The sequence below is a fragment of the Sciurus carolinensis genome, chromosome 11 (assembly GCF_902686445.1).
Source record: "Sciurus carolinensis chromosome 11, mSciCar1.2, whole genome shotgun sequence".
Taxonomy (NCBI): domain Eukaryota; kingdom Metazoa; phylum Chordata; class Mammalia; order Rodentia; family Sciuridae; genus Sciurus; species Sciurus carolinensis.
In genome coordinates this window covers 22,661,011-22,668,797 of record NC_062223.1, presented here as the reverse complement: position 1 = coordinate 22,668,797, position 7,787 = coordinate 22,661,011, and the positions used below count along the sequence as shown (strand labels likewise).

Sequence of the window (7,787 nt, the reverse complement as noted above, 5' to 3'; positions counted from 1 at the left end):
TTCAGTTTACTCTCACTCATAGTAACTTTTCTTTCTTGACTTCTCATGTCTGCCTTTAATTTTCTCTTGTCTGGACACAAGAACCAAGGTTTGAGCTTCAGCTCGGCCATCTCCTGTGACACTTGTTGGAGGTAAGAAGCTGATAGGACAATAAACATTATAAGCACCACTATTTCTGAATCAATGATCACTAAGATGCTAATGTATTCAATGTATTTGCAGATGAGTTTTTTTTTTTTTTTTTTTTTTTTTTTTGGTGCCAGAGAGGCACCAAAGACATATGTGGTAACTTATGTGATTAGGACCACACAAAAAGAAATTGATTACCATAAGCAATAGAGTACCAGTAAGCCCCCCACTAGTCCTGCCTGACAATCAACACCTTGTATCTCTTCTAGTTCATGATGACCTTGGAGTGCCTAGCTGGACAAAGGCCAGACAGTAGTCAAAAGCCACCTATGACAAAATGGATATCTTTATACTTGCCAGCAATGGGCTAGTGCAGAGCTGGGGCATAGAATCCTGACACATTCTGTGTTTTCTTGTTGAAGTAGTAACTCCCTGAATAGCAAGAGTTCCATGATAGAGGTACAGCAAAGGATCGATCACGAGGGAAAGAAGTCAGGGGAGATAATACATTGATTGTTCAACTCCCTAGTTGGTAATTTCTGCAAGATGATGAGGTTCCCCATTAACACTGTCAGGCAAGAAAGCAGAAACAAGAAAAAAACAGTAGCTCTATTTGCTTATTTCCCCACAGTTTCATGAAACATGTTCTGTGACATTTAATAAAAAACATTTCCCTGAGCTTGTGGCAAATCCAAGAATACATGACATATATTTTAATCTGAAATGAAATAAAAGATATTTAATAACATTTGTGAAATATTGAAGAAACTGAAATTTTAATAAAGATGTGTATGTGAGTGGATTCATTATCATTTACATAATTGTTGGATTCAGGAAGTTATATTTTATATGTTTAATGAGAGCATATTTTATTCTGGAGTTTAATAAATATTTTGAATAACTTTAATTCTCCACGTTTATTTGATGTTAAGCCCTAAAGCATGAGTTCAATGTGGAAACCAAGTCTGAGGAAATAGTAGGAAATTAAAGTCTGAGCAGGGGCAAATAAAGAAGTACCCAGTAAGCCTGGAGCCAAGGAAATGAGGACCATGTTTTGTAGTTCAGTTTATCCCAGAAAAAAAAAAAAAACTTTAATATGTGTTGATTATTTCTAAATTGTTATCTCAAAACTGAAGGGACACAACTCTTGCTTCAGTGCTTCAGTGACAACAAATTTTCAGAGGTTTAACCCTGTGTCCTGGCATCCAAGTTCTAAAGTTGATCCTGAAGGCTATGTGTGGGGGAGCTAGGTCAGCTTGAGGGTCTCTGTGGATGGAGTGGGGTCCTGGGTCAGCTGGAGCCTGGTGTCCCAGGGGCTATACTGTAGGGTGCACTCTTATATATACCTAGACATGTGCGTACACACACACACACACACACACACACACACACACACAGGACCTGAAACAATGTATTGTCTAATTTTGCCAATTTGGTAACTTTAATCTTCTGCGGATAATGCCATTACCTCAAAATTATATTTTTGGAGATTTGTAATATCATTAATGATTCTTTCATTTTTAATTTAATATTGTATAAGGACAATAAAATTGATATATGTGTTCTTTGTTATTGAAAAATTTATTTTTCTGTCTTTTTTTCCTACTAATCCACACAAGTCATCCAAACATTTTTAGAGGTTTCTCTCAGTAGAAATATATAAGAATATTGCTGATCAACATAAATAATAATTGAGTAACTGAGTCCCTGGAAATATATGTATGCTATTGATCCTTAATTGTTATGCACTAGGTTGTGAAAACTGGTATTCAAAAGTAATACTTTCATACACTGAGAGTACAAGAGTTTACTATTCTTGCTAAAACATGACCATTTATGATTTCAAATGTACTGAGACTGGAGATGATTAAATTTTATTTCACTGTGGTTTTAATGTGCACTTTACATTGGACTTAAGTGTGCCTGTCTGTGCTAATATGACACAGTTTAAATTCACATAAATGTAATAAATGATGTCATCTTCAAAGGTCAGTTATATAAATGATCCAAAGATGACATCTGTATATTGTCTGCTTTTTCCTTATAGGTGACCAAGATTGATTAGTTAAAAAGTCGATTGGCACAATACTCAACTTTTTACACATTCCATTATTTTACATATAACACAAGTAAGCAGATCTTAAACCATCCACAGACTCCCTGCTTTTTCATAATCCATAAAATCGTACCCAACATGTGCCAGCTGTGGGAATGATAAACTGTGTAGTTGTAAAGACCCCAATGTCTGCTGTCCTCTGAAGCCCCCTGACCCAGTGGCTCTCACTTTGGTGCTGAGTGACATCATTTAGAAATGTGAGCTACTCTGATCCTCCACTCCCCCAGAGTTCCCTTGTTCTTCTCCCATTCGGAATTCAGGTGCCCTCCCAGTTGCTGAACATGGTCTCAAGCTGGGAGCAAACTGGCCTTCCAGTGCAAATCTTTTTGAAAGCATTCAAATAAAACTCAGAAAATGTTACCACCACCTCAAGGCCACACATTCTTCTTTCATCAACCCTGAAATTCCTTTCAACTCTTCACAGCCAGTTCCTCTTCATTTTATTCTTCAGTATAGAAGTGCCTTTGATATTTCTCAAATATTTCAGAATATGCCCAATGAGTTCCACCAGAGATATTGCTGAGTTAGTTTTCTATACGACAAGCATCTCTCCATTTTGCAAAGTCTTCTGTAATGTCTTCTGAGCAAGTGTATACTTTTTGTGTGAATTTGAGATTTATTCCAGAGTACCTAATACGTTTGTTTTCTATTGAAAATTTTATCTGAAGTTTTACATTTTACTAATTGCTAGTATATAGAAATGAATTCTGTTTTTATTATTAACTATAGTTCTATAAACATAAGAATAAAATAAAGTGATCCCTTAATGCTTCTTATATCAATAGCTTTTCTGTTGTTGTTGATTAAAAAAAAAATAAAAAAAATTGGTACTGAGGATTCAACCCTGAGTGCTTAATGACCTAGCTACATTCCCAGCCACCCAACTTTTTTCAAAATTTGAGAGAGGGTCTCCCTAAGTTACTTAAGTCCTCACTAAGTTGCTGAGGCTAGCCTGGAACTTTCGATCCTCCTGTCTTAGCCTCCCAAGTTGCTGAGATTAGAGGTGCAACATTTTTTTATGTAGACATTTATGTAAATTGTGAATGATAGTTTTTTTAATAATGCATACATTTTTAATAATGTATATTTCAATTCTTAAAACTTTTATCTTTATATACTGAACAGGACCTACAGTATAATATATTAAATAGAAATGATAACAGAAGTCCTTGAGTTGCTTTGTTAAATGGAATTGTTTCAGCTCTCAATATTAAATTGTGTATTATTTGTTCATTTTTATGTAACCTATGACAGATATAACAAGAATTTGTATTGTATTTTAAAAAGATCTGTTGAGATAATTACATAGGTTTTCTCCTTTTATATATGAGTTCATACTAATATAAAATATATGCTGCATTCTTGGTTAACAAATATCAGTTATGAGTTAGAATACTTCATACATTGCTAGATAAAAATTTCTAATAATGGGTTTAGGTTTCAACTCAGCATATATTTAAAACATTTTCTTATTTGTTTTTGGTAAGATTACATCATTCTTATTAAATGAATTGAATTTTCACACTTTTTTTTTTTTTTTTTTTGGCGGTGCTGGGGATCGAACCCAGGGCCTTGTGCTTGCAAGGAAAGCACTCTACCAACTGAGCTATCTCCCCAGCCCACACACTTATTTTCTGAATAAGATTTTATGGGATTAGAATTGTCAATTCCCAGAATGTTTAGTAAAGTTTGCTTTAAAAGTTTCTGGACCCAATGTATTAATAACTGCATTAAATAACTGATTAATTTTATTCTAAATGGACATAATCATTCTTGTTTTCTTTTAATTCTTGGTTCATATTTTGGTTGCATATTTTAATTTATATTTTATTTACAAGTTCATTGATCTATTTTAGTGTGATTTATTTCATTCACTTGTGCATCTTTAATGTCCACCTTAAAACCCCAACTCCCTTTTTTATGTCTTTGTGACTCTCCTTCATTTTGATTGAATATGAATATTTTTATTAATTCTACTTATTTACTCAAATGTAAATCTGTTCATTTATGTCACAATACACAGTGTTCCTGAAATGCTCATGGATACAGAAGGTTTCATATTTTGCAAAGTTATAGGTGACATAGAATATACTTTATATAGTTCCCCAGTAAAATCTGAAGTAGCACTTCATCATCGCACATGAAAATTTTCTGCAGGAAAGTACATGACTATTCACATTCAGAGAGATGAATACATTTTGTAAGTAGCATTGGTTTAGTTCAGTAAAGTGTTCCCACCAATATTAATATTTAAAGTCTTTCAGATAGGTTTTTTCTTATTTTCAGAATGGCTAGTAAGAAATTGTACACATATAAGAAACTGCTACATTTGTTCATATTTTAAATTTATAAATAATATTAGATGTTTCTCTTTGATTTTGTTCATTCACTCTCTTGTTCTTTGTTTTGTACAATCTTTGTTATCTTCTAATTCATATGATGAATTTAATTTGATAAATTTAACTTTGACTTTCCAATGTAGCTAATTAATGCTCTTAATTTTTCTTTCACTTATCAGTTACTTTATTAATTTTACTGCTCAATCATAGATCACACTCTGAGTTTTCAAGAATGGAACACTCACTTACACTGCCACTCAGATTATGAAAGGGCATATCAGCAATCACCCAGAGGTTACTTTCCTCCAGGTTCCAGAGGTAACCACTACCCTGACTTCTGTTACCAAAGATGAGTTTTACCTATTTTTCACTTTATATAAATGGAGTTATATGATATTTACTCTTTCTGTCAATCTCATATTAATCAGTATTTTTGTGTCATTCATCTTGTGCAAATTTTTTTTTTCACTTAATATTCTGGAGTAGTTGGTAGTTGATTATACCAGTTTACATTCTGCCAGTACCACTGCCTGGTGGATCCACATTAGTGTCGCCTTCTTTTAACCCCATCACATGCTCCAATTTTCTGGATGACATCTCTATCTATATAGACTTGGATTAGAAACCAAAAGGATAAGAGGAAAGACACAGTTAAGCACTCAAAATAAAAAGTCACATAAGGAAGACTTAAGGCAAGTATGTGGAAATAGAGGAAAAGCAAACATTAACAATAATATTAATGATACTGCTCTTTACTGGTGATGAGTCCTGCTTCCTCAGGTGTTGAAGTATAACGCTGGAGAAACACACCAAGAGGCAAATGTAGAGTGGAAATGCAACTTTATTAAAGAAAAGTAAAAGCAGACTTTTCCTGGGTGGAAGAAGGGGACCCAAAGGCGGAATCCATGGGATGAGCAAATCTTGTCCTTTTTATGGGTTTTATTCTCCCATTCTCTCCCCCTTATCTCTTTCCTTCCTGCCTATGGGATTAGGCCTGGTTTTTCAGGTGAGCTGTAAGAAGTGAAAGCAGATGGGGCAGGGGAAGGGCCAAAGTGATTCAGACAGGTAAGGGCCCAGGGGCATTAATCAGCATCTTCCTGCCTGTAGTCTCTGACAAGGGCAGGTAAATTTGGTTATCAATGGACTCTGCAGGTCCTTGACACTCCATTCTCCCAGGGCAGTCTCCAACTTCCAGAGGCAGATGGCTTCATGGCTTCCATTTCCTCGATCTGACCCGATCCCCTATTTCTACACTAACTGCCTGTCCCCAATTCTGGCTTCAATAATAATATTGTCCAACTAAGAGAGGTCTGAGCAAATGCTGGAAATACTGAGTTTTGACTCACTTTTAGCATGTGCTTCATATGAATATTTTAGAAATTGATATGTATATACATAATTGTACATCTGTATGGGTATGGTGTGATAATTTAATACACACATTCATTGTGTGATGACCAAATATGAGTACTTGGCATATCCAATGCCTTGAATATATATTATCACATCTTCCCTTCTAGATATTTAAAATTGCAGTAAAGAATTGTTCACTATGGTCATTCTACTGTGCCATTGCATACTAGAACTTATTCCTCCTATTTACATGTAATTTTGCTTTTATTTCATACTAGTTCTCAGATTTAGGGTTCAGCTCTAATTTTAATTTTACGATGCCTTTCATAGGAATTACTTCCCCTCCAGAATCATTTGATGGCACCATATCTTCCTCAAGGTGTTCTTCATCTCCCAGTTTCTCAGCGTGTAGATCAGAGGACTGAACATGGGGGCTATGATGGTGTAGAAAAGAGCAAACACTTTGTCTACTGGAAAAGTTACATTTGGTCTGATATAAATGATGAGGACAGGCACAAAGAATAGAACCACAACTGTTATGTGAGAACTGAAATTTGAGAGAGCTTTGGCATGGCAGTCTGCAGAGTAAACCCTGATGGTGTATAATATCAGAAAATAGACACCATCAAAATCACAAAAATTACCAAAGCAGTCAGTCCTGAATTAACAATTACTAAGAGACCAATTCTGAATGTATCAGTGCAAGCCAATTTCAACGAAGGATACATATCACAGAAGTAGTGATCTATCTCACTGGGGCCACAGAACAGTAAGAAAATAGTGAGAAGAAACTGACTGGCAGAGTGTACAAATCCCCCAGCACAGCACACCAGGATGATTGCTCATGCTGCTCATGATAGCAGCATAGTGCAGGGGCTTGCAGATGGCCACATAGCAGTCGTAGGCCATCCCTGTGAGGATGAAGATCTCCATGCCTCTGAGGAAGTGAATGATGAAGAGTGTATCATGAAGTTATTATAGGAATTATCTTCATTTCTGCTAGTAAGTCTGTAATTAGTTTGGGTGTCACCGTGGATGTGTAGCAAAGGTCAGAGAGTGAGAGGTAATAAAGGAAAAAATACATGGGCTGGTTGATGAGCTGAGTGCATGTGATAGAAACCATTACGAGCACGTTTCCCATCCAAATAGCAATGTAGCAACTAAAAATAAAGCAAAGCAGAGAACTTCAATGTTCCTGTTTTAAGAAAGTCCCAGGAGAATAAACACAGTGACATTATTCCTATTGACCATAGTCCAGTTCAGTAAATATACATAAAAGCCATCTGGAAAGACACAGTGCATAGGTCAATGTCAGAAATTTCATGGAAAGTCTTGATGAGAATGCTAACATCAGGAAGCTATGTTTCATAAGGAGATCAAGAAAATGAAAATCAATTTTTTAAGAAAAGTGTCTTGTTTTGTTTTTCTTTTGGATTATTCTCAGGATGAGTTCCAAAATTCATCTTTCAGGAACATTATATTAAATTTTGACACTGATAATAAATATATTACAGTGAAAAAATAAAAATGCCACTTTAACTGTCAAAAGTATACATTTGTGAAAAGAGATTATTTTTAACAAATGGGGCAGGAACACTTATTCATACCGTAAGAATCAAAGTTGATCTCTCTAACCCTACTCAGAAATCAACCCAAAGTGGTTCAAACACCTAGGAATTTAACCAGAAACACTGCAACTACCAGAACAAAACTGGTGTCAGCACTCCAACACACTGGCATAGGCACTGAATTCTTTAATAAGATGACTAAAGCTCAAGAAATAAAATCAAGAATCAACAAGTGTTATGGCATCAAATTCAAAAAGTTTCTGCACATCTAAGGCAGAAATT

At 35.1% G+C, this 7,787-nt stretch overlaps 1 pseudogene; it reads right to left on the bottom strand.

Moving 5' to 3' along the window:
- Window positions 1–6,270: 6,270 nt before the first annotated feature.
- LOC124959196 (olfactory receptor 4P4-like) lies at window positions 6,271–7,079 on the bottom strand (annotated as a pseudogene).
- Window positions 7,080–7,787: the final 708 nt, after the last annotated feature.